At 39.0% G+C, this 24,661-nt stretch overlaps 1 protein-coding gene across 1 annotated transcript in view; it reads right to left on the bottom strand.

Annotated features, from left to right (window-relative positions):
• Positions 1–24,661, bottom strand: part of THSD7B (thrombospondin type 1 domain containing 7B) — a 567,237-nt gene that overhangs the window by 378,110 nt on the left and 164,466 nt on the right. The gene's annotated exons all lie outside the window — the stretch shown is intronic.

Below are 24,661 nucleotides of genomic sequence, written 5' to 3'. Positions count from 1 at the left end.
GCATTCATTCTAATTGTCTTTCCTTTTGTATGAAGGAACAATAATTCCAGTCATCAGTTATAGATGCGGTCTTCAAACGTATTTAGAGAAATGATGCATGGTCTCCCTAACAAAGCACATCCATATTTTAACATCTCTCAAATAAACACTCTGCATTTTATTTTCAGGCCTAACAATTTTCCATAATTTTCACAGCAATTTTGACTTTCTTTTTCAACTTTTTTCTTTCTTGGGAGACTTATTGGAGTTATTCATTATCATTTCAATAAAAATCTCTAAAATAACTCTTCAAGCACTCCCTTTCTTCAGTTTCATCCCAAGTCATTTCATTGTTTTGTTTCAGCCAAAACACATTTTTAAATTCTTCCATCAAAATCATTTCTATATTTGCACTGTCACTTTAATCTTAACAATTCCTTGACTTCTTTCACTGCATCCTTTGCTATTTTTCCCCTATGTGTACATTCAGCAAGATCTCTCATCTTCATTTTTGCAACAATTATTTTTTTATGTGCATTTCTTCTTATACGCACCCTTTCACCTCATAATTCCTTCAAGCATCCTATTTCATATTTCCCATTAGAATACCTGCGCAAACCTATATAACATAATTATCTTACTGTCTCCCCAGAAGTTTTCTATATGCATTCTGTTGGGAAATTAATCTGTCCTTTCATACAGGAATCACATTTTCTCTTCCTGTAGTTTACATTCAGTCTAGTTTTTTCCACTTTCCTTTTACATTTCCAATAAAATACTCTTGAATTTTCAGAAAATAGCTTGAAACACATCCAGAACCTCTCAGGATTAAATATGGCAAGATGAGAGCCAATGATTTATAAACCAAATGGAATATAAACATGGTAGAGATGTCTTTTCCCCAAATTACATTCATTCAGTATATTGCATAATATCTCTTAAACTGATCCCTATGTCTTCTTCTTCTTCTTCTTCTTCTTCTTCTTCTTCTTCTTCTTCTTCTTCTTCTTCTTTTTCTTCCTCTTTCTCCTCCTCCTCCTCCTATTCCTTCCCCCTAATCCCTTCTTCCTGTAAATTCATAATTGCACATACCTTTCCTTTTTTACTTTCTTTCTGTTTATAATTTGACTTACACCTTCACTTCCTTACACATATTGGTTAACTCCAATCCACAAGAGCAGATGACTCTTATTCAAACCTATTACACCATTTACATTTCTTAGTTTCACAATATTTTTCATTTCATTTTTAATTAAGTTTTTTCTGTAGTCCTGTTAAATTCAAACAAGCTTTGAATTCACATGATAATTCTCTTAATTAATAGCCATACCAAGTTTACAAATAGTAATATATATCCAAAGCTAAAAGTGAACAAACAAAAAACAAGTGAAAATTGTATTATAGTACATCATACAAATGAACTCTTAAAATTGATTTTTGTTCTATAATTTTGCTTTTTCATTTTTAAAGATTAAATCTCTGAATACGTTCAGTTAATTTATTGTTTCCCAAAATCATTTCCCCCAAATTCCCCAAAAGTATGGTCCTAGTGTTGGTAATATGCTGCTGAATTCTGGCAGCATAATTCTTGGAAAAGTCCAGAAAGCATTTTTATTTTACAAACAGCATTAAATATGAGGTTTCCATATTCTTTAACTAGCTAAATACCTGTGCTTTGCTATGAAACTATGTTAAGTTGATAAATTGATACTTAAAGCTTGAAAATGAATGAGTAGTTTAAAAAAGGGACTGTATTTTTTCATTATAGATGGCAAGCTAAGTTTCTATTACAGATGAAGACATTATTTGCGTAGCATAGACTTTCAATGCGTCCCTCAGATGAATTGCTCAGGACCTCCCTGTAAACAACAGCCCTGGTTTTGCTCTCTGGCTGGAGGATGACCAGGCTCTCAGGTGAACTGACTATGGAGCATGCCACATAGAGCTGCCCATGGGAGAAACATGCATCTTGTTTGTGTTTTCCTAATCGCATCTGTAAATCTTGTGTTGTGTTTTTGCCTCTTTCCCCTTTAACTGGTGTTACGGTAGAAGGAACAGATTCATCTAGACTGAGGAACAAAAAATATTTCTCTGCCTACCAGCATCCATTGGTATTTATCTGGCTAACATCCTGTTAGTGTATGAGAGTGTTGAGGGGTGTTTAGAAACTCAAACAGTATTTGCTGTGTGAGCAAGAATGAGACAGGAATGAGTCTGTATGTGATTTAGCTCAACTATTCTGTAATAAAGCTGCTTGCTAATGTGAAATCAAAACTGAAACTGAAACTTCTCTGCTTGTGTTTTGCATTTGGATCTTTACAGGTGGGGAGGGGGGAGTAGAACTCCATAGCATCAGAGCATCTTAATAATAATAATATAGGAAATATCAATGCTCTGAGGATTTTTTTGAAAAATCCTTTCTTAGTGAGCACCTAGAAGGCAAGAGGAACATACATGGGAAATTTCAAGTTCGTAGGCTTTACAGTTCTGGAGATTTCATGATTAATGTGCGAGTAGTTTTCACTATGATAGATAGATAGATAGATAGATAGATAGATAGATAGATAGATAGATAGATAGATAGATAGATAGATAAATAGATAGATAGATATAGATGATAGATAGATAGATAGATAGATAGATAGATATGATAGATAGATAGATAGATATAGATGATAGATAGATAGATAGATAGATAGATAGATAGATAGATAGATAGATAGATAGATATAGATGATAGATAGATAGATAGATAGATAGATAGATAGATAGATAGATAGATAGATAGATAGATAGATCGATCTTAATCTATTGTTGGGTCCAAACTTTTTTGACTGCCACATCCCCATATTTCCTTTGAAAACCAGAATTTTCAGGAAATCATGAGTCCTAAATTTTGCTGCCCCTATAGCACACTCTCATCAGACATCCAATCTAAATATGTTTCAATATTTGCTGTTTGATGGCAGAAGGTAGCATAAAGAATGGTGGAATCAGGCTAACTGCCTGTTGATAGCAGAAGGTAGAATAAGGAATTAAGCACTACATATAGTTAGCTTGTATCAGCTGCTAATGAAACATTAAACCAAAGATGACACATTTCGGCACCCTGCAGAAAACAGATCTAACAGCCAAATGCTGCAATCTTATATCCACTTAATAAGGAATTAATTTCACAGAATTAATTTATTTCAAAATAGTTGTAGTTATAGCCTAGGGGCAGTGATGGCGAACCTATGGCACGGGTGCCACAGGTGGCACACGGAGCCATATCTGCTGGCACAAGAGCCATTGCTGTAACTCAGCTCCAGCGTGCATGTGTGTGCCAGCCAGCTGATTTTTGGCTCACAGAGTGGCTCTGGGAAGGTATTTTTGGCTTCCAGAGAGCCTCCAGAGAGATGGGGGAGAGCATTTTTACCTCCTCCAGCTCCATGGAAGCCTTTGGAGCCTGGAGAGGGATAAACACGAGCCTACTGGGCCCACCAGAAGTTGGGAAACAGAACATTTCTGGCCTCCAGAGGGCCTCCGGGGGGCAAGGAAAGTTGTTTTTGCTCTCCTCAGGCACTGAATTATGGGTGTGTGCACTCGCGCATGCGCGATAGTGTGTGTGCATGCTTTTTCGGCACTCGAGGGAAAAAAGGTTCGCCATCACTGGCCTAGGGAAATGCTGTTGACAAGCCCTATAAGTCAAAGAGTGTGGTTGTCCAAACATCTGACAGGTTTAAATTAAAAATAACATTATTCAAAAGGAAATACATGCTCTTCTACAATGTAGATGAATAATCTGTTGGTGGGGGTTTTTGGAGATATTTCTTCTGGATGTGAATTAAAAAACAAAACAAAATAAGACTGCCTACAATGAGACAAATTATAAAAGATACATCTATCTATATGCACAATTATAAAACATATCTCTATATGCATACATTGGGAGGAGTTTATTTCAATATTTTCAGAATATAAAAGTAGAATTGTTGCATCATCTTTTCCACTGTCTAATTTCATACTTAATTTCGAGCATCTGCAATTAAAAGAAGGCAAGTGGCAAATATATACAAAACTCATTTAAAAGCTTAAAAGAGCCTGGAGGAACATGAATGTTTAATATCAGTTTACATACAAATGTTTTTTTTTAATGTAGAATGAATTGGAAATAAATTTGTACAGCAATAGTCACTATGTTCAACAAAAATTTAAATGTATTAAGAAAATCATTTTCAAAGAGAAATAACCAAGTAAAATGAATACTGAACTATCTGAATTACTCTCAGAAGAAAAGAAACAAGTGTGCTATACATGTCTTCTATTTATAAGGAGATAATTCTAAGGGCTTTTTCAGGAGGCAACTGGACTTTCTTCTTTTTGCTTCTCATTCAAGAAGCTTCTGCAGCTCAAACTAGAAGGTGGGGAAATGGAAGGATGATATTCCTTGCAGATAACAGGTCATTTGCATTCTTTTTAGAGAGCTGTTGAGGCCACTTGGAGGTTTACTTGTATCCTCAGGATCACCTCAGTAATGCAAATGGGTGTGGAGCATTCTTGGCTAAAGGATATTTTGTTCCTTGTATCCCTTCACTGTCAAAGACAGGCACAATCTATTGGGGATGAGCTTGTGACCTGGATTACTGAGAAGCCCCATAGACTTTTGTTAGTACAGTGGTAGCTCTACCTAAGAACGCCTCTTTGCCTCCCACTTTTTTCCTTCTCTTTCCCTTTTCTTTCTCTCTATTTTTCTCTCTCTCTTTTCCCTCTTTCACCCTCCCTCTTCTCTCCCTGTGGAGGACTCGCCCGACAAGCCTCCACCCTCCGACCATGGATTCCCTGGATTCCCATTCAATCCCCATTCAGAAAAAAGGAGCCGGCAACTCAAAGAGGAGGAGGCGTGTGTGTGTGTGTGTTGTGCCCTGCTTGACTTTCGGCAGGTCTTCCTTTACCTTGGGTGAGATGAGATCGAGGGGGACATTATCACCGCTGTCGCTCCGGCTTCGGAGGTGTCTCAGCGAGCAGGCACAGAAACTCACTGCCTCCTCCGGGCGCAATCCCCACCTTGGCGGGAGGCACCAGCGATAGACACATGCAGTGAGGAAGGAGAGGGAGCCGCTGCCGCCCCCGGCACTACCCGCTGTGGATGGGCCGGTGCTGAGCCTCTTTGAAGTTTGTGGCAGAGTGCTCAGCCTCCCCACCACCTCAGGTGCATGGCGGGATGGCAGTGGAATGGGAAGCTCGCATGCCCCTGCAAGACTTCCCCGCACTTTCCTTGCTGCTCCCTGTCCCAACTCCGATGCCTAGCTCCCCTACCTGCTAGAGGGAACAGTGGCCAGGAGCACAGGATGCGGACACATCTTGTGCTCCTGTCACTCACCCGTGGGCCGGATAAATGGCCTCAGCAGGCCATATGCGGCCCTCGGGCCATAGTTTTGGGACCGATGGTATAGAGCTATATAGGTTGTTATAGAGCCTATATAGTTTTACTTCCAAGTAGGTGATAATTAAATTCATTCACTTAAACAGTTTAATGCATTTAAAGCAATCTTTCTCAGCCTTAGCAACTTTTGATGGGTAGACTTCAACTCAGCATGGATGACTGGAGAATTCTGGGAACTACAAGTTACATGATGTCATGTATAAGTAAAATCCTATGTGATTATTATTCAGTTGTTAATGACGTAGTGTCTGTCTGTCTGTCTCTCTCTCTCTGCCTCCCCCACACACAGTATATTTGTAAGGACATGTATATAACCATATAATACTCTATATTTAATAAATTGCACAATTCTTTTATCCAAATTCCTACTATGTTATTTAAAGACATGTATCAAATTTGAATTTGAACAGTAAAAGCCAATACTATATTAATCGCAATAGCACTTAGACTCATATAACACTTAGCAATAGCAATAGACTTAGACTTATATAACACTTCATAGTGTTTTATAGCCATCTCTAAGTGGTTTACAGAGTTAGCTTATTGTGCTAACAATCTGGGTACTCATTTTACCGACTTCAGAAGGATGGAAGGCTCAGTCAATCTTAAGCCTGGTGAGATTCGATCTGCCAAACTGCTGTCAGCTGGTGATCAGCAGAAGTAGCCTGCGGTACTTCACTCTAACCACTGTGCCATTGCGGCTATAAAATCGATACACTAAAGAAAAGTAAACTAAAGAACAAACACACCGTTTTCTAAGTGTGTGTGTGCGTGAGTGAGTGTGTGTGTGTGTTTGTGAGAGAAAGAAAGAAAGAGGGAAGGAGGGAGGGAAGGAGAAGGGGATTTAATTTTTGGAAGGTATAAATTATAAAACTGGCACTAACCCCAGTCAAAAACTAAACAGCAATTTGTGCTAAAAACAACTTGGATTCATTTGATTTTAACAGTTATTCTTAACATCCCTGTTGTTTTCAGTATCCAGCAATAGTTATAAAAATATTTGCCAATGTAATATTACTATGAAAAATCATTGTAGCTGATCTGTTATTATACAGTTATTTAACAGCAGGAGATAACTTACAATAATCAGTGCCATTTCCATGGAACTGTTCTTAAAATTATAAACCAGAAGTGACTAGAAACTTTCCTACAATTACAAACTAAAGAGGAAAATATTGCAGTATTTTTCTTTTACAGCAAACTGAATTTGATTTGGCTTTTATAGAATAGTTCCTCAGCCCAACAGGCTGCCAAACTGCAAGTCATAGATGAATAGGTCCATTATCTAAGATCAACATATGTTAGCAACTACGTTGGTAACGCATTCGCAGGCTAGTGGGTTGGGAAATGTCTTATATGCCTGGGACCTCAATCATGCACACAGAGCTGATACTACAGATGGTCAGCTTTCGCCGTTTATAACAATATAACTGGGAACAGAAGCAAAGATGTGAATCTTTTTTTTAAGCAATGTATTTCATTTAACAGAAAATTGGAAGGCATACTTAAACATAAATATAACACCAATGTGATAACACAACCATCAGGAGTACTAATCATCCTTTTAGCTAGAATTTTGCTCAGATTGGCAAAAGCTGTCTCAACTCTGAACTCTAGATTGTAAGTAAGCTTCTGAGGTTCATCGGCCTAACACCCAGCAATGATTGCAACAAAAGAAAAAAGGGGACCATAAAACCTGTGATTGATTTTTCTGGGTGTCTCTTATATGAACTGCAAAATTCCTGGGAGTCCCTGTATGAACTGCAAACTTACAGAAGGAATTTTAAGAAGGCGCAGTTCATACTTGAAAGCAGTGGCAGATTAAGGCTCACTGGGGCCCTAAGCACTGACAAATCTTGGTGATCCCTCCTTTGTACATACTGTACAAATGAAACCAAGGCTTAGGCTACATAAAAGTTCTACAAAAAATGCAATATAACATCCATTTTAATATTTCATAAGTTTAATGTATCAAAGTTCCAATTGTCTTGACTCGAAAGGCATTTTTTGACATTTCATTTTCACAAAACCACTAATAACATCCACAAAATTAATATTAATATTAATTAATATTAATATTAATATCTGCTTTGATTTTTAACACACACAGTCGAGTCTTTCTTGAACCATAACTGACCTCTTTGTGGTTAGTTTTATCAATTCTTTTTTCAAATCTTCATTGTTTTTTTTTTCTTTTTCTTTCTCAACTTTGTGGTGCCCACTTTGGGCCTGGTGCCCTAAGCACGTGCTCAGTCTGCTTAATTGTTAATATACCATTGCTTGAAAGGTGTAGGGAATCACAGAATCTTGGAATCATCTAAGAAATGTAGATCTAAATACGGGTGATGCCCATTTCTGTTATTTAAAAAATGTACCACATTTTTGGGAGTATAAGATGCATCTCCCCCCCCCACCTCCAAAAGAGGCTGAAAATTTGAGTATGTTTTATACTCTTAATGTAGGTTTCTTGAAGTTGTTTTTTCCCCAGCCCCAACAAGATGCTAACAATCTTCTTAGAAACATAGAAACATAGAAGTCTGATGGCAGAAAAAGACCTCATGGTCCATCTAGTCTGCCCTTATACTATTTTCTGTATTTTATCTTAGGATGGATACAGTATATGTTTATCCCAGGCATGTTTAAATTCAGTTACTGTGGATTTATCTACCACCTCTGCTGGAAGTTTGTTCCAAGGATCTACTACTCTTTCAGTAAAATAATATTTTCTCATGTTGCTTTTGATCTTTCCCCCAACTAACTTCAGATTGTGTCCCCTTGTTTTTGTGTTCACTTTCCTATTAAAAACACTTCCCTCCTGGACCTTATTTAACCCTTTAATATATTTAAATGTTTCGATCATGTCCCCCCTTTTCCTTCTGTCCTCCAGACTATACAGATTGAGTTCATTAAGTCTTTCCTGATACGTTTTATGCTTAAGACCTTCCACCATTCTTGTAGCCCGTCTTTGGACCCGTTCAATTTTGTCAATATCTTTTTGTAGGTGAGGTCTCCAGAACTGAACACAGTATTCCAAATGTGGTCTCACCAGCATTCTATATAGCGGGATCATAATCTCCCTCTTCCTGCTTGTTATACCTCTAGCTATGCAGCCAAGCATCCTACTTGCTTTCCCTACCGCCTGACTTCTTGGCTTGCAGGATTTTTTCATTGCTACTCCAAAATTTTTTTTTTAGCCCTAAGTCTTTGCAGGCTTGTTTTCACTGCAATTCCCTCCGAAAAAGGTGGGTTTTTTTCAGCCAGGGGCTGAAATTGATTTTTTCAGGGGATAAAATGATGTGCTGAAGCTGGCCAAACTAAAGATGCTATCCAGATGAATACCTGGTAGGTAGATTTTATCCCCTATTTTCCTCGCCCAAAACTAAAGTGCGCTTATACTCCAGTACATCTTATACTCTGAAAAATATGATACTTTGTGTTTGCATTAAAATAAACTTGTGGGTTTCAAAATGTGAAATGAGCATTCTGAATGCTGAATTATTAGCAGGTAGCCAGTTAATGACTGGCCACTTAGTGGCCATTTAAAGTTATGCTGAGCCCCCAAAAGGTGTTTATGACCCAGATTCATGACCCAGGGCATTTCCCCCCTCAGTCAAATGATCACATTTTGGCACTCAGCAACCAGGCTGTTTTTACATCCATTTGCAGAATCCTGCAGTCACATGACTGTGATTCATGAAGGTTTTTTTAAAAAGAAATTAGCATAGTTTCTGGCAAATAAAGGCCCATTTAAATAAAAAAAGCACCATTGTTGACAATGGTTACATTGTGGATACATTGTGGCATTTTGCTTAATGACCATGGCATTCAATTAACGATTACCATATCTGCTTAACAATCAATGCAAAAATCATATTGGACACATACTGTAGATGCCTCATGACACAGGTTGGAATTTTTGGGTTCCATTACTGTCATAAATCTAAGACTACTTGCACTTCGGACTAAAACGATTATTTTATTATATGCCTTACCCCACAAATATTTGAGAAACCAATCCAATGATTTCAAATAAATGAACAGCTTATGGACATTTCACCCATCCACAATAGACATTCAACTAACTGAAAATGAAAGTACAGACAAATTTTGCAAAGTCAGATTCTGCTGCATAGGAAGCTTTTTTCAAGGAGCATAATGTGGATATATTACATACTATTTCCTGACAGTTCATTTTGATATATTAATAATATTACAACATGAATCTCAGTAACTTAACTAGATCTAAATTTGAGTGAAGAAACATATTTTTTTCATGTCAATGACTGCAGTAGGCAGAATACATTTTTTTTTAAATGATGCACCAAATAATTTATTTATGAACCGTTCTCATTAGTGAGATAGTACAGGAAAAGGGAATAGCTAATTCAGTTTTGCTTGCCTCAGTAGAAGGTCTGTGCTGAGTTAGACCACAGGAGTCCAACTCTGTTGGGTCTGCAGGACCTATCAGTGGCATTCAGTATCATCAATTATGAAATTCTTCTGGAATGAGTTTGGGAGAGACCTTTTTTTTGCTGATTATATCATTTTCTTGGAGCTTTTGGGAGGTAGGATTGTTCAGCTCATGAACATCAGAAAATAACTTTCCCTCATGGTTTAATCTTGATTTAGCTCTAATTATTTAGCTTCTACATCTGATCATCAAGCCATATAATAAGATCTGAGGCACTGTCATCAGTATGCCAATAAAACACATTGAAAAATAATGTTTCATATTCTCAATCAGTATCCAAAGAAATAATGCATTTGTTGAATGCTAATACATTTAAATATTTAAATATATACGATATTTAAATATAGTATATATTTATATTTACTTGAAACATCACATTCTCAGCCTGGGGTAATTTAAGATTTTGCACTGAGAAGATTTGGTGGCACCTGAATATTTGGTCAGTTTTAGAGTTCAAGACTAAATCTAGGTATAGTGTGTCATCCATATTGGACTATTATCTTGAAAAACCTCATCTGCTGCAGAATGCAAATTCTAGAGCTTTTAGATAGGGTAAAAATGTACTAGATGTTTGTTCCGAAGCAGAATTCAATATATTAAAGATAACCATCAAGGGTTATGTCCAGAGTAGCTACATGGTCCCATACTAGCATGTGATGGAGAGTAATGGCTTTATAGTTCAGTAATGCCAGGCTGAAACAATATCACATGCGAGGGAAACTGTGAAAGTGGGGAATCTCAGAATCCTGAACATTTATTCATATCCGGGGTGGCGCAGCAAGTAGAGTGCTGTACTGCAGGCCACTGAAGCTGACTGTAGCTCTGTAGGTCAGCAGTTCAAATCTCATCACCGGCTCAAGGCTGACTCAGCCTTCTAGACTTTCAAGGTGGGTAAAATGAGGACCTGGATTGTGGGGGCAATATGCTGGCTCTGTTAAAAAAGTGCTATTGCTAACATGTTATAAGCCGCCCTGAGTCTAAGGAGAAGGGCAGCATAAAAATTCAATGAATGAATGAATGAATGAATGAATGAATGAATGAATGAATGAATGAATGAATGAATGGACGAACGAACGAACGAACGAACGAACGAACGAACAAATGAATAACAAACAAACAAACAAACATCTATAATCTTGCTAGACTGTCTATGGACAATGGAAGATTTGCTCCTGGCCATTGATAAAGCTATACTTTCTGGGACTCAAATGCTACATAATGTCACAACAGTACTTAAAATGCCTTCTTTGTTTTATTTTTTATATTTGTTATTTAGTTATCTGTGGAGAGGGGCGGCATACAAATCTAATAAATAAATAAAATAAATAAAATAAATAGTTATTGAAAGTTATTTTAGTCTGTTATACTAATTTAAATATTATATTCTCTCTTTTTAATGTAAGATGTTCTTGACTCAGAAAATAGATAAAGAACAGATAGAGAGAGAGAGACAGACAGACAGACAGACAGACAGACAGACAGACAGACAGACAGACAGACACCGGTATATAGATAGAAAAAAAATAGTTTACATTTCATTTTGTTATGGTTGGGACAGGGCTTCCCATCAGTCGTGCAGAAACTTTTATCTTCTACCTTCAGGAGGTTAGGTTGACACCCTGCAGCTGTTATGAAAATAATGATATATGTGGAGTGCAGAGATGTATCTAGCATTCAAATTCAAATGTTATTTCTGCATACACTGTACAAGACTGTATCGCTTACCCAAAGAAATGCGCTGTTAGATCTAGTGAACTGTTAATTGCATTCTTCCCATGGCTTTTGGGTAGTTTTGGAAATAGCTGGAAACCATTTCTCCCAGATCAATTGTTCTTTGATTTCTATAGCATTTCTATTTTTGAGGTTGCAGTCTTATGTAGGCATACTTGCGAGAAGCTCAAGTAAGAAATTTGAATTGATTCTTACATACAAATGCATAACAATATTCTCTAAACTTCATAAACAAACAGAAAGGACTTAATTTGTATACATAGCTATAAATTACGCCTTGTGTTGTTCAAACATAAACATTTAATTTTTAAATGTTTTAATATTTGTTCTAAATATGCATATTAATTCTCATTTTATTTTTATTGAAAGCTGCAAAATGACTAAAATAGAATAGAAGTAAAATGAAATAAAATATAAATAATCAATAAAATAAATTAAAAGTTAATAAGAAAGTTGTTAATTTTCCTTATCCTCCAAATGTCCACCCCCCTCTCACCAGAAAAAAGCATTTATTCTTCTACATTTAGACATCCATTTATGACACCTGTTATAATTTAATATTATGTAAATATTATTAACCAGATGGAAATATATGAAAAAAAAAAAAATCCTTTTGCAACTTTGTAGATAAGATGAGAGGCACAACCAATACTGCTAACTCTCACAAATACAGTGACCATACATACATGTCAGCTTGCTTCCTAAAGGAAAATACAGTGGTACCTCATCATACGAACTTAATTGGTTCCAGGAGGAGGTTCATAAGGTGAAAAGTTCGTAAGATGAAACAATGTTTCCCATAGGAATCAATGTAAAAGCAAATAATGCGTCCAAATCCTTCAGGAAAATCCCAAACTTTAGAAGGGAGGCGAACAGAGGGCAGGGAGGAGCAGCTAAAGGGGGCGGATGGAAGAAGCAAGGCTAGGCTAAAGGGTGAGTGGGAAGGAAGAAAGGCAAGGGGAGGCGCCCCTCTCTTTTTTTTCTTAAAAAGACACCCTTTCAATTCCTTTGCAAACACCTTGTTCTCGGCAAAATTTTCCTACTCCAAGCAGCTCCTCCCTCCTCCCTTTTCTTTCTTAAAAAGACACCCCTTCAATTCCTTTGCAAGCACCTTGTTCTCGGCAAAATTTTCCTACTCCAAGCAGCCCCTCCCTTTTCTTTCTTCAAAAAAGGGGGAAAAAAGAAACCCCTTCATCCCAGCAGCAGCTGCTTGGGTTCGTAAGGTGAAAATAGTTCGGAAGAAGAGGCAAAAAAATCTTAAACACCGGGTTCGTATCTTGAAAAGTTCGTTAGAAGAGGCGTTCGTAAGATGAGGTACCACTGTATATATATATATATATATATATATATATATATATATATATATATATATATATATATATATATATATATATATATATATATTACACTTATATTTCACTTATTAGAAAAAATATGTAACTATATACAGTATATTTGTTTTTGTAGATTTTCATGGGTATAGGTGTGTAGGTCTTGGTACCCGAGTACAAAGCCAAAAGCACCAGCCTGAAGATGATAAGTGGGACATTGTCAAAACATCACCAGGATTCTATCAACCTTACATACAAAAAGACCAAAATATGCCAAGACCTACATAGGTAGGTAGGTAGGTAGGTAGGTAGGTAGGTCTTGGCATATTCAGGTCTTTTCCCATGTAACCTTACATACCTATACGAGTGACAAAAATAAAACATTTATTACTATTGGTTTTTGGTGTCTCTTTATATTTTCTGTTACACGCAGCAGCAAACTAATGTATGATGCAACACCAAATTTTCAGTTTAAACAGCATAGAAAACTACAGATATTTTTTCACTGAATAGTTCTTGGTAATTGCCAATTAATTAGATTCTTTCAAAAACTGTAATGAGCACTTTTTCTCTGTAAATCCATGAGCCATTACCAGAAATAGCTACAGAAAGTGAAATGGAAAGTGAAATATTTAAAAGAGCCCAAAAGAAAATTTGGTATCAAAAAACCATCTGCTCCTTTTTCCAAAGAGGCATAAAGCCTTAGATAGTTTTCATTACGCCCAAACTTTCTCCCCAAAATGTGGCTAATTAATAATTAGGATACTTTTTATAACTGCCAATTTTAAAATGTCTCTTCCTTAGAGTTGTTTCAGATATGGGCAGCATATAAATTTAATATATAAATAATTCTCATGCATAAAACAAGGATTTACCTAAATACAAATAAATTATATAGTGGTGATCAAAATTATGGTCATATATCAATGTTTAGCTATGCTGTCTCAGAATTCTAGAAATTATAATCCAATTACACCTAGCTACTGTACTGTAAATCAAACAAGGTAGTTGTTTGATTTACAGCATCTCTCTGTCTGTCTGTCTTTTTTTTCTCTCTCTCTCCTCCCTTCCTCTCTGTATATAAGTCCGTGTCTTAAATCTGAATAGTATTCTATTCAAATATAAGATTCATAGGGGTTTTTAATAAACAAAACAAATTTTATTTTACTTGTAAAGATTCTCTTCTATTCTCCACTAAACATTGCATAAATACAGAGCTAAGTAATACATGTGACTTATTTGAATTACAACCTGCATTTCTATCAAACAGTGGCCCTCAAACTGATTGTAACAAAACTAAAGGATCACAAATTCAAGACACACTTTTAAACACACAACTCAACTCCAGAGATAAATTTCACATACCAAAGGCCAGCCTGCCTGAAATGCTATTCACATAAGTTCTCTTGGCAGAGGACTCCCAAAATTGGAACTAACCCTACTGTTTTCATGCAAAGTTGTGTGCTGAAATACATTGTCTTTTACCATGAACATTTTGAAATGTACTTTGGAGTTACTGTGTTGAAAACTCTGATGGCAAATTTGGAAAATGCAAAATGTTGCACTATAGAATGTCTAAAGCAAAGGTTAGCATCTTGATAATAGCTTACAGAACAAAGTAATAATCTAGTTGAGTTTTAGCAAAATCGATGGTATATTCGCAGTACTGCCTAATGCCTGTTCTTTGTTGGGCTATCAGTTTATGACCCAGTTAGGGCCAACAGAATTGAGAAATCACATTCATGAGAAACAGCATGTATGACATTAGCCTCCAAAAGTCCTCCAGTTATGCAAACCCTGCTTCTTCTTCTTTTTTTAACCCTAAAAGGGATACAGTTGGGTGTAACTGTCTTCTCTTGACCTGAAGCTCCTACCAAAGATTCAGAAGCATTATCAAACTGTAGCAGTGGTGGCATTCAAATAATTTTAACAACTGGTTATCTTCCTTAATGAACAACTGGTTCACCAAACTGCTCAGAAAGTTAACAACAGGTTATCCCGGTGCAAACTGGCTGAATTCCAGCACTGAACTGTACATCTGCTTTGTTATGAAAAACAAACCCATCAAAGAAACAGTATTACTACTTTTACTTATATACAGTACAGTACTACTAAAAAAAATTAACCTTCAGCTGAATAAAATGTTGCATTGTAGGTAAAATTTGTATCTCAACTTACAGAATGCCAAGACACATTACTTTCAAGGGAATTAAATTTAAGGATTATTTTTTCTAGGGAAGGAGGGAGGAATAACAGAAGTTGTATTTCAAAATATCTTGAAGGTTTTAGGTTGTTTAAACCCATCCATAGAAATAGAATAGATCCAGGAATATCCCCCACAAAGAATTTTTAAGAAAAATAGCCAGCTTTCAGAATTATCTTCCTAGTGGGAGAAATCCTTAAGGGAAACAAGATTTTGAAATTCATTCTTACAATTCCAGGTAGAATTGTAAAGAATGAGTCACTTCTTGCTTCAGAGCATTTTCTTAATGGACTTTTCTGAGCATTCATTAAATACTATCAGTAAACTTGACTTCTTTTTTTTCCAATTCGGCATCATTTCATCATGAGAACATTAAGAAATATTATCCCACTGACAAATAACACTATTCTCTAAGTTGAAAAAATAAGCACACAGAACACTCAGCAATGTATACATACAGTATATATTGTATTTTTCAGTGTATAAGATGCACCGGTATATAAGACACATCTAGATTTTAGAGGAGGAAAACAAGGAAAAAAGTATTCTGGTGTGGTATTATATTGTTTAATAAAATACAGTGGTACCTCAAGATACGAACCCCTCGTCTTACGAACAACTCGTGATACGAACCCGGGGTTCAGAAAAATTTTGCCTCTTCTTACGAACTTTTTTCGAGTTACGAACCGGCGTTCGGAGACTGCTGGGAAGCCGCGCGGCTGTTTTAAAAGGTGACAGCTGGGCGGCGGGGCTTCCCAGAAGCCTCCCGAACGCCGGTTCGTAACTCGAACAAAGTTCGTAAGAAGAGGCAAAAATTTTCTGAACCCCGGGTTCGGTTCGGGAGGTTGCTGGGAAGCCCCCCAGCCCGGCTGTCACCTTTTAAAACAGCCGCGCAGCTTCCCAGCTGTCTCCCGAAGCCGAACGCGGAAGTTCGGCTTTGGCGTTCGGCTTCAGGAGACAGCTGGGAAGTGGCGCGGCTGTTTTAAAAGGTCGCAGACGGCCTGGGGGGCTTCCCAGAACCCCCCAAACCCAAACTCGGGGTTCGGGAGGGTGCTGGGAAGCCCCCCAGGCCGGCTGCGACCTTTTAAAACAGCTGCGCCGCTTCCCAGCTGTCTCCTGAAGCCGAACGCCGAAGCCGAACTTCCGCGTTCAGCTTCGGGAGACAGCTGGGAAGCCGTGTGGCTGTTTTAAAAGGTCGCAGCCAGCCTGGGGGGCTTCCCAGCACCCCCTGAACCCGGGTTCGGGGTTCGGGGTTCGGGGGGTGCTGGGAAGCCCCCCAGGCCGGCTGTCACCTTTTAAAACAGCCGCGCGGCTTCCCAGCTGTCTCCCGAAGCCGAACGCGGAAGTTCGGCTTTGGCGTTCGGCTTCAGGAGACAGCTGGGAAGCGGCGCGGCTGTTTTTTCGGGGGGGTGCTGGGAAGCCCCCCAGGCCGGCTGCGACCTTTTAAAACAGCTGCGCCGCTTCCCAGCTGTCTCCTGAAGCCGAACGCCAAAGCCAAACTTCCGTGTTCAGCTTCGGGAGGCAGCTGGGAAGCTGTGCGGCTGTTTTAAAAGGTCGCAGCCAGCCTGGGGGGCTTCCCAGTACCCCCCTGAACCCGGGTTCGGGGTTCGGGGGGTGCTGGGAAGCCCCCCAGGCCGGCTGTCACCTTTTAAAACAGCCGTGCGGCTTCCCAGCAGTCGCGGAAAGCCGTTTTTTTGCGGGGGGGGGGGGGTTTGGTTGCACGGATTAATTGACTTTACATTGTTTCCTATGGGAAACAATGTTTCGTCTTACGAACCTCCTCCTTGCACCAATTAAGTTCGTATCATGAGGTATTACTGTACCACTTTAGCAGAATACTTTTTACAACCATGTATATTTTCTTAAAACCATGTACACTTTTTAAAACCATGTACACTTTTTACAAACTTCAAACTTAACAGCTTCAAGACTTGTGGACTTCAATTTCCAGAATTCCTCCACCAGTCATGCTAGCTCAGAAGTGGGAATTGAAGTCCACAAGCCTTAAAATGGCCAGGTTTGAAGACCCTTGCACTCCTAATTTACACCCAACTCAGGAGTCTTCAAACTTGACAGCTTTAAGACTAGTGGATTTCAACTCCCAGAATTCCTCCACCAGTCATACTATCACAGGAATGGGAGTTGAAGTCCACAAGTTTTAAACTTGCCAGGTTTGAAGACCCTTGCACCACTAACTCAGGGGTCTTCAAACTTGGAACTTGGTCTTCAAACCTATCAGATGGCTTTCTTCAGGCAGCAGAAGCAGTGGCGTCTCCTAAGATGCAGGCTTCTTCCAGCGGCAGTCAGCAATGGCTTATGTCAGCGGTCAAAGCAGTGGTAGCAGCTTTCCCGCTTTGCAAACCCATGGTGGTGGCTTGCAAGTGTGCGGAGGGCAACCGGGATGGCTGCCATTACAAATGGCATGCTGCTCTCATTGAAAGCGAGGAGGGGGAAGAAAAGGTGGGTGCTCTTGGTCTCTCCATGCGAGATGAACCTACCAAGGGAGAGAGGTGCCTACATGACAGAAGACAGAAGCTCGGCTTTCTCCCATGCCAAAAGCTGGCATGGCTCCCACAGGAGGCAGAACCCAAGCGCCCCAGAGGAAGTGGCAGCTGTATGTTTGGGACCCTCGTGCGCCGACCTGTTGCTGCAGGAACAGGTTGGTGCCTAAGTTGGCTTGGTGAGTGCTGGTTTGTGGGTCTTTGGGGATGGTGGTGGTGGTAGTGGTGGAAGATGCTGTCTATCCTCGTCTGCAGCCCTGAGTCTTAACTAGCCCACGGCTCGCTGGGAGGAATCGCTGCTGAATTTGCTGCGGGTCTTTTTTCTTTTCTTTTTTGTATCCCTGAGGAGAGGAGGCTTCAAGCAGGAGACCCCAAAATGATTTTTGTCCAGACCAGAGCAGCAGCAGCCGCCTTCCCGTAGTCCGACAGTGGCAGCTTCTCACATGCTTCAGCAGTGGCGGTAAGCAGCGGTAGCAGCAGCCTTCCTGTAGTCCGATGGTGGCGGCTTCTCGTGCAGTTTGGCAACTGCAGTCGGTGCCAGCCGCCAAACTGCGTGAAAAGCAGCCACCGCCAGTCTATGAGAAGGCTGCTGCCACCATTGCTGACCACTACCCAACTCCCCCCATGCAACATTCCGTGTATAAGATGCACCCAGTTTTTGGCACACTTTTTTGAGGTAAAAAGGTGTGTCTTAAAAAAAAATACAGTATATTAAGAGCATAATTTTTTTTTCCAAAATATAATACAGGAGAGCTAGAAAACAATAGGAGTAATGTCTCTGGCTCGGGGGTGAAATTCAGCAGGTTCTGAAAGTTTCTGGAGAACCAGTAGCGGGAATTTTGAGTAGCTTGGAGAACCGGAAAATGATAATGTTTGTCAATTGTGTTTCAAGAGGACCTTGACATCTAAAAGGTTGTGGGTTGTCCACTATGTATCCGCAAATGACTGGTAAGGCCTATATGGGCAGAAAATGTCCTGCCACATTTTGGGCAGACATGTGTGTGCACCATTATTGCAGCATTTGAAGCTCTGGCTTTGCAGAGTTCAGAGAACTGGCAAATACCACCTCTGGCTGGCCCCAGAGTAGGGTCGGAATGGAGATTTTGCAATATCATTTCCCCAGGAGTGGGGAGGGAATGGTGATTTTGCAGTATCCTTCCTCTGCCATGCCCACCAAACTACACCCACAGAATTGGTAAGGGGAAAATTTGAATTTCACCCCTGCTCTGACTACAACTGAAAAATAAAATGTTGTTCCTTTCTACAAGGGCAAAACCACACGTGGGTTTTGAAGCAGTCAGAAATACTAAATACTTGAAGTGAAATTCATTTCAGCAGATTAAAGAGGAGAAATGCTTCCAAGCAAAACCTTCTAGAACTTACCTGCTGAAGAATGAAGCATCCTAATGATAAACTGTGTCTTTGCAATATTAAACCAATTGTGTCTAACACCCCACCCCACTCCTCTGCTTTTTTTTACTGCCAGGAAAGCAAAAAACTTACTGACACAAGAATTCTCTTCAGTATCCATTCCAAAGCACTAACATAAATCTAAGGCACTGAAATACAAGAACATAAAAGAGCTTGATCATATTTCCTAGGCCCATCCATCCAAAATCTGGGTGCAAAAGTCACAACATTGCAGGTCAGTGTTTCTCAAATTGGCAGCTTTTAGTGGGGTGGACTTTGACTCCCAGAATTCCCCATTGGTATGGAAGCATGACAGAGAAAGCTGCTTCTTTCTTCTTTTATCTTAAGAAGAAACATCTAATTTTTTTAAAAAAAAATCATTGAAACATTTGAGAAGTATAATCAGCTTCTAGCTGCTGTGAATCTTTGCTTTCTTAGCTTCAATTTAAATAGTAGCTCTCCTGCACATCCAACACTCAAATCATACTACTAAAAAGTATAGTACTCACAAGCTAAGTACATTCATAAAGGATTTCAGACGACTTCAGATGGTGCAGGAGGAGGAGGAAGGAGAAGGAGACATTGTCCAGTCCAGTGTTTCCCAACCTTGGCAACTTGAAGATATCTGGACTTCAACTCCCAGAATTCCCCAGCCAGCATTCACTGGCTGGGGAATTCTGGGAGTTGAAGTCCAGATATCTTCAAGTTGCCAAGGTTGGGAAACACTGGTCCAGTCCACAAAGGACACTGGTTCATCCTCTTACTCAGAAAGCTATGCCTGTAAAATTAGTGAAGCATTATTTTTAAAGTAGGAGAAAGGGTGCACCTTATATGCTGGCAGTTATCTTAAAATATCAACTATGAAGCACTATTGCAATCATACCCTTAATGAAAGGGGAAAGAATGCTAAAGCAAGAATCAACAAGGTACATTTTTATCAGATGAAATCCTTGGAAAATTTATTTATTTATTCCATTTATATCACCCATGTGACTCTGGATTGCTTCTATTATTAAAAAAAACAGGAAGAATTAAAACAAAAATAAAACAAAAGTCATTAAAATCAATAAAATAGGTCTGGGTAAAAAAGGTGAGAACAAATGTCATGGCATGGTCAAATAAAGACACCCGAGACACATTCAAAATATTCAAGTCCTGCTCAAAATCTTACACACTTTCTTAATATCTCCAATCCATTTGGCAGCCCCTATCAGGAAACTCTATTGTTTCTACTAAGAAGGAAAAACTTCCAGTGCCTGCAACTTCGTTACACATGGGCAGGAGAGACCATCCTTTCCAAAACAAAGTCCCATTTCATTGGACGTCATGAACAGCATTGTTCTGGTCCACTCTTAGGCTTTTCTCAGTCAAATAAAACTCCACACAAATGGGTAAATCATACAGATTACATTTATTGTCTGGTATCTCCATATCATAGTCTTACTAAAATATGAAATTCCCCAAATCTTATATCCATAATCTGTCCCACTACATGTAGGTGAAAAGAGATTCATTTCTCCCAACTGCAGGCAGTTTCATACTCTTTTGTTAAAACTTTAAAATGGCTGTTGGAAAGCATGGCACAATTACTTAGCTGCCTAGGTATAACTCAATGGCCAATAAGAACACACAGATGAGGTCACATGTCATGGACTACATTACCCAGAGTGCAATGGTACTACATTCCCATAATGCAACCTCTTAAAAAAACAGCTCTTAAACTGAGCTACATATCCCTTTAGTCCAGTGCTTCTCAAATAGTGGAATGCCCCCCCCCATAGGGGATTGTGCAGAGTGATGCGGGGAGGTGGGGTTGATCCCGGAGAACATGGGGGGTTTTTTGCCACAGGGAGTAACATTTTGTTGCCCTGAACAACAGCACACAGCACAGAGCAGGAGGTATGAAGTGCAGATAACAAACCCTTAAGAGACACCATGGAAAAATATTTAACAGGGATGAAAAGAAAGGAGGAGTGAGACAGAGATAATGAGACAAACCTAAGTCTCCCGAAAGCTAAGACAAGGAAATATGATGAACCGTATTTAGTGCTTGGCTTCACTGTGACTAAACTGGGAGATGAGGAAACATGGTATGTTTACTGTGTCTAAAATTGTTGGCAGCGGACAGCTTGAAGACATATAAATTAAGGCATCACTTAAACACCCTGGGCCTAGAAAGCCTAGAACTACGGCACCTAAAACACGATTTGAGTATTGCCCACAAGATCATACGCTGCAACGTCCTACCGGTCAATGACTACTTCAGCTTCAACCGCAACAACACAAGAGCACGCAACAGATTCAAACTTAATACGAGCCGCTCCAAACTTGACTGTAAAAAATATGATTTCAACAATCGAGTTATCGAAGCGTGGAACTCATTGCCAGACTCAATTGTGTCAACCCCTAACCCCCAACATTTCTCCCTTAGACTCTCCATGATTGACCTCTCCAGGTTCCCAAGAGGCCAGTAAGGGGCGTACATAAGTGCACTGGTGTGCCTTTCATCCCCTGTCCCATTGTCTTTCCTTTCTCTCACTTATCATATATATTTTCTTTCTTTCATATATCCTCTCCTCTAAGTTCACTTTACCCTTATATATATTACTACATGTCTATTTTTCTTCCTATGTATTTGTGTATTGGACAAATGAATAAATAAATAAATAAACATTATACCCCAATCACACTGATAAGCCACTTGAGTTTTTTTCAGCAAAAAAGTGCCAAATATTGCCAACAATCATGCTCCAACTCTCCATCGAACAAACTCTTTGGTGGAGAGTTGGGGGGTGGGGTGGAGGGAGACAAAATGTTTACTTCTTCCTAGGGAGGGTATAGCAGAGAATAATTGAGAATCACTGCTTTAGTCTATCAGCACAAGCCTAAAGGAATCTTCAAATGATTGGTCTAATCTGTGCTGACCTACCCATTCTGTTTCACCCATACTCTCTGGGTAAGACTCTATCCAAAATAAAATACTAGTAGCTTAAATATTGATTATGTGCCATTCATATCTTCTTACTCTCAGCATTTTCCAATCACAGTAATAAACTATAATAGCTAAAGATTTCTTCAGTGAAAAGAGTCTGTTAATAGAGCACTTTGTAAGGGTACAGCTCACAGACCCATCATAGATTATTTCACAACAATGTAAGGAAACTAACTCACCCTCACAGCCTGTACCCAGATTTAATAGGGAGAGGCAGTACATACCATTACTTGCTGCGAAAACCAAGTATTTAATTTTTAAAGTATTTAAAGATTTAAAATGGAAACATCTAACTTTAACAAAATAATAAATAAGACAAAGCTACAATAGGAAAGCAAGTTTCAGGACTCCTAACTAAATAAGTAATCCAAAGGCAAAGCTATCGGGATAACCCATTCAATAATTCAAGGTCTGTATTTTAATGTGTCGGCTTTTCATTTGAGGTGTCGAGGATAGAATATCAGTCCATATTCTTTCCTAAAACTGCCACTGGTATGTAAGAATATTTATAATTTGTTATGTGATGGAAACTGAACATCTTTCTATGCCTGTAGAATGAATACAAGCATAATGAGCATGATGTTTATGTATGTCTTCAAGTCAGTCTTTGACTCCTGGCAACTGTCTGGAGAAGTTTTCTTGTCGTTTTTATTTTTGGAAGTGGGTGGCCACTGTCTTCTTCTTAGGGCTGAGAAAGAGAGTGACTGGCTCAAAGTCACTTAGTTCAATTCAAAGGCATTTTTACTTTTTAACCACAGCTGAGCAAATCATTAACAAGTGCTTCATTTCAACCAAAGTTTGGTTAACATGATCTCAGAAATAATGTCACCAAGCAGGGCCCCACCGCTGTAGCTAGGAATGGGGCAGCCAACCCATTTAACTTGAGGAGTATATTCTTCACAGTCAACAACCAGGGGCAGATCGACATTACTGCCGCTACTGGTGCGTTGCACACACAGCTTTGTTTCCCTTGCATGCGTGTGTGTCACAGTGCATTTTTGCTTCTATGTATGCGTAGGAAGCAAAAACACGCAAAAACCATGCAAGGGGATGCATATGTAAGAGAGAGTTGGGTGATATTTTGCTTCCGCGCATGTGTAGAAGCAAAAAATCACCGAAATTTCTCTCTCAGGCATGTTCCCTCCTGACATTTTGCTTCTGCAAATGTGCATGAAGCAAAAAGATGAAAACAATAGCAGTGCCCATAGGACTGGCGCTGGTAGTGGCCATGCGCAAATTGCACAATCTGGCAGCTGCTACTGGTGCACCATCCCCTACCATGCCAGTAGCAACCTTCTACTGCCATCAACAAATTAAGATAACCTTTGTGTCATGTAGGCCAGTGTTTCCCAACCGTGGCAACTTGAAGATATTTGGACTTCAACTCCCAGAATTCCCCAGCCAGCGTTCACTGGCTGGGGAATTCTGGGAGTTGAAGTCCAAATATCTTCAAGTTGCCAAGGTTGGGAAACACTGATGTAGGCTATGGCTTGTGTCTCAGTGAAGTAGAAATGGATTAAATCCTCACAGGTGTGTGTGTGTGTGTATACATATACATACAGACACACACACACAGAGAGAGACATATACATACATACACATAGACACACACAGAGAGACAATGTGATATTTGTCGCACTGATTCCTTTTAAACAGGGCACCACATTTTTGTATCAACAACAGGGAAAGAGCAATGAAAAACAACAAGAATATTGCATCTTGTTGATGGTGATGTTGTTAGCAAAGGAGCTGGGGAAAATAACCTCTTTTTCTTCCCTTCAATCGCAGCCGAAGGGTCAACCATAGTAAGTAAAACCACATTATGCATCTCCGGTGTAAATCCGGATGATAAGCCTTTAAAATGCATGGATTAATTCTCGGAGTAGATGGCAGCTAGCAGATATAATAGCAGCAAATCATGATTTTATTACCGCCAGTCTGGAGAACTACTTTAGTCAGCTGCTATTATTATTCTTAAAGATCATCCTAGTTCACTTTGGCTGAGTATTTGTGGTTGATATCTAGCATAAGTACTGTTGGCATAACTCCAGGCTGACTCAATTTCCTCATGTACTAATCTGAAAGTCTGGCACTCAGTAAAGTTGTACTTTTATCATCATGGACAGATGCTGCTGACTCAAAATAAAAAGTCAGTTCTCTTTTAAAAAAAAATTCTTGGGGAGTTTTCTTTAATCAGCAGTTAATGGATAATCAATTCTGAGAATGCTCAATAGAAAACTGTATTAAAAACTTACTTATAAAATCCAATTAGCTTGTCTTACAATACAAAATAAGCAGCCATAAAATCAAGGCCTTCATTAACTTAGATTGGTGGAAAATATATTACTTAAAGTTGTTTTGCAAGACATCTAAAATCATGACCATTTTAACCAAACAGGAGGAACTAACTAACTTTATCTCAGTGGGTTCAACTTGTTCAATTGTAGCAGCAAAAAAATATGTCATACTTAGCTATTGAATAAACATACTTTCATTGCCAAAATCTGAGGTAGGATCAGAAAAATAGTATCTCTAAGCATCAAATTATTGGTGTTAACTGATGTCCATGGCCTCCCAAAATTGATGGAAAGGCAAGGCTGCTAAATCTGACAAGGTTC

This window comes from Erythrolamprus reginae, chromosome 1 (assembly GCF_031021105.1).
Source record: "Erythrolamprus reginae isolate rEryReg1 chromosome 1, rEryReg1.hap1, whole genome shotgun sequence".
Lineage (NCBI taxonomy): Eukaryota > Metazoa > Chordata > Lepidosauria > Squamata > Dipsadidae > Erythrolamprus > Erythrolamprus reginae.
The sequence above is the reverse complement of the archived record's forward strand: the minus strand, read 5'-3'. Positions and strand labels throughout refer to the sequence as shown.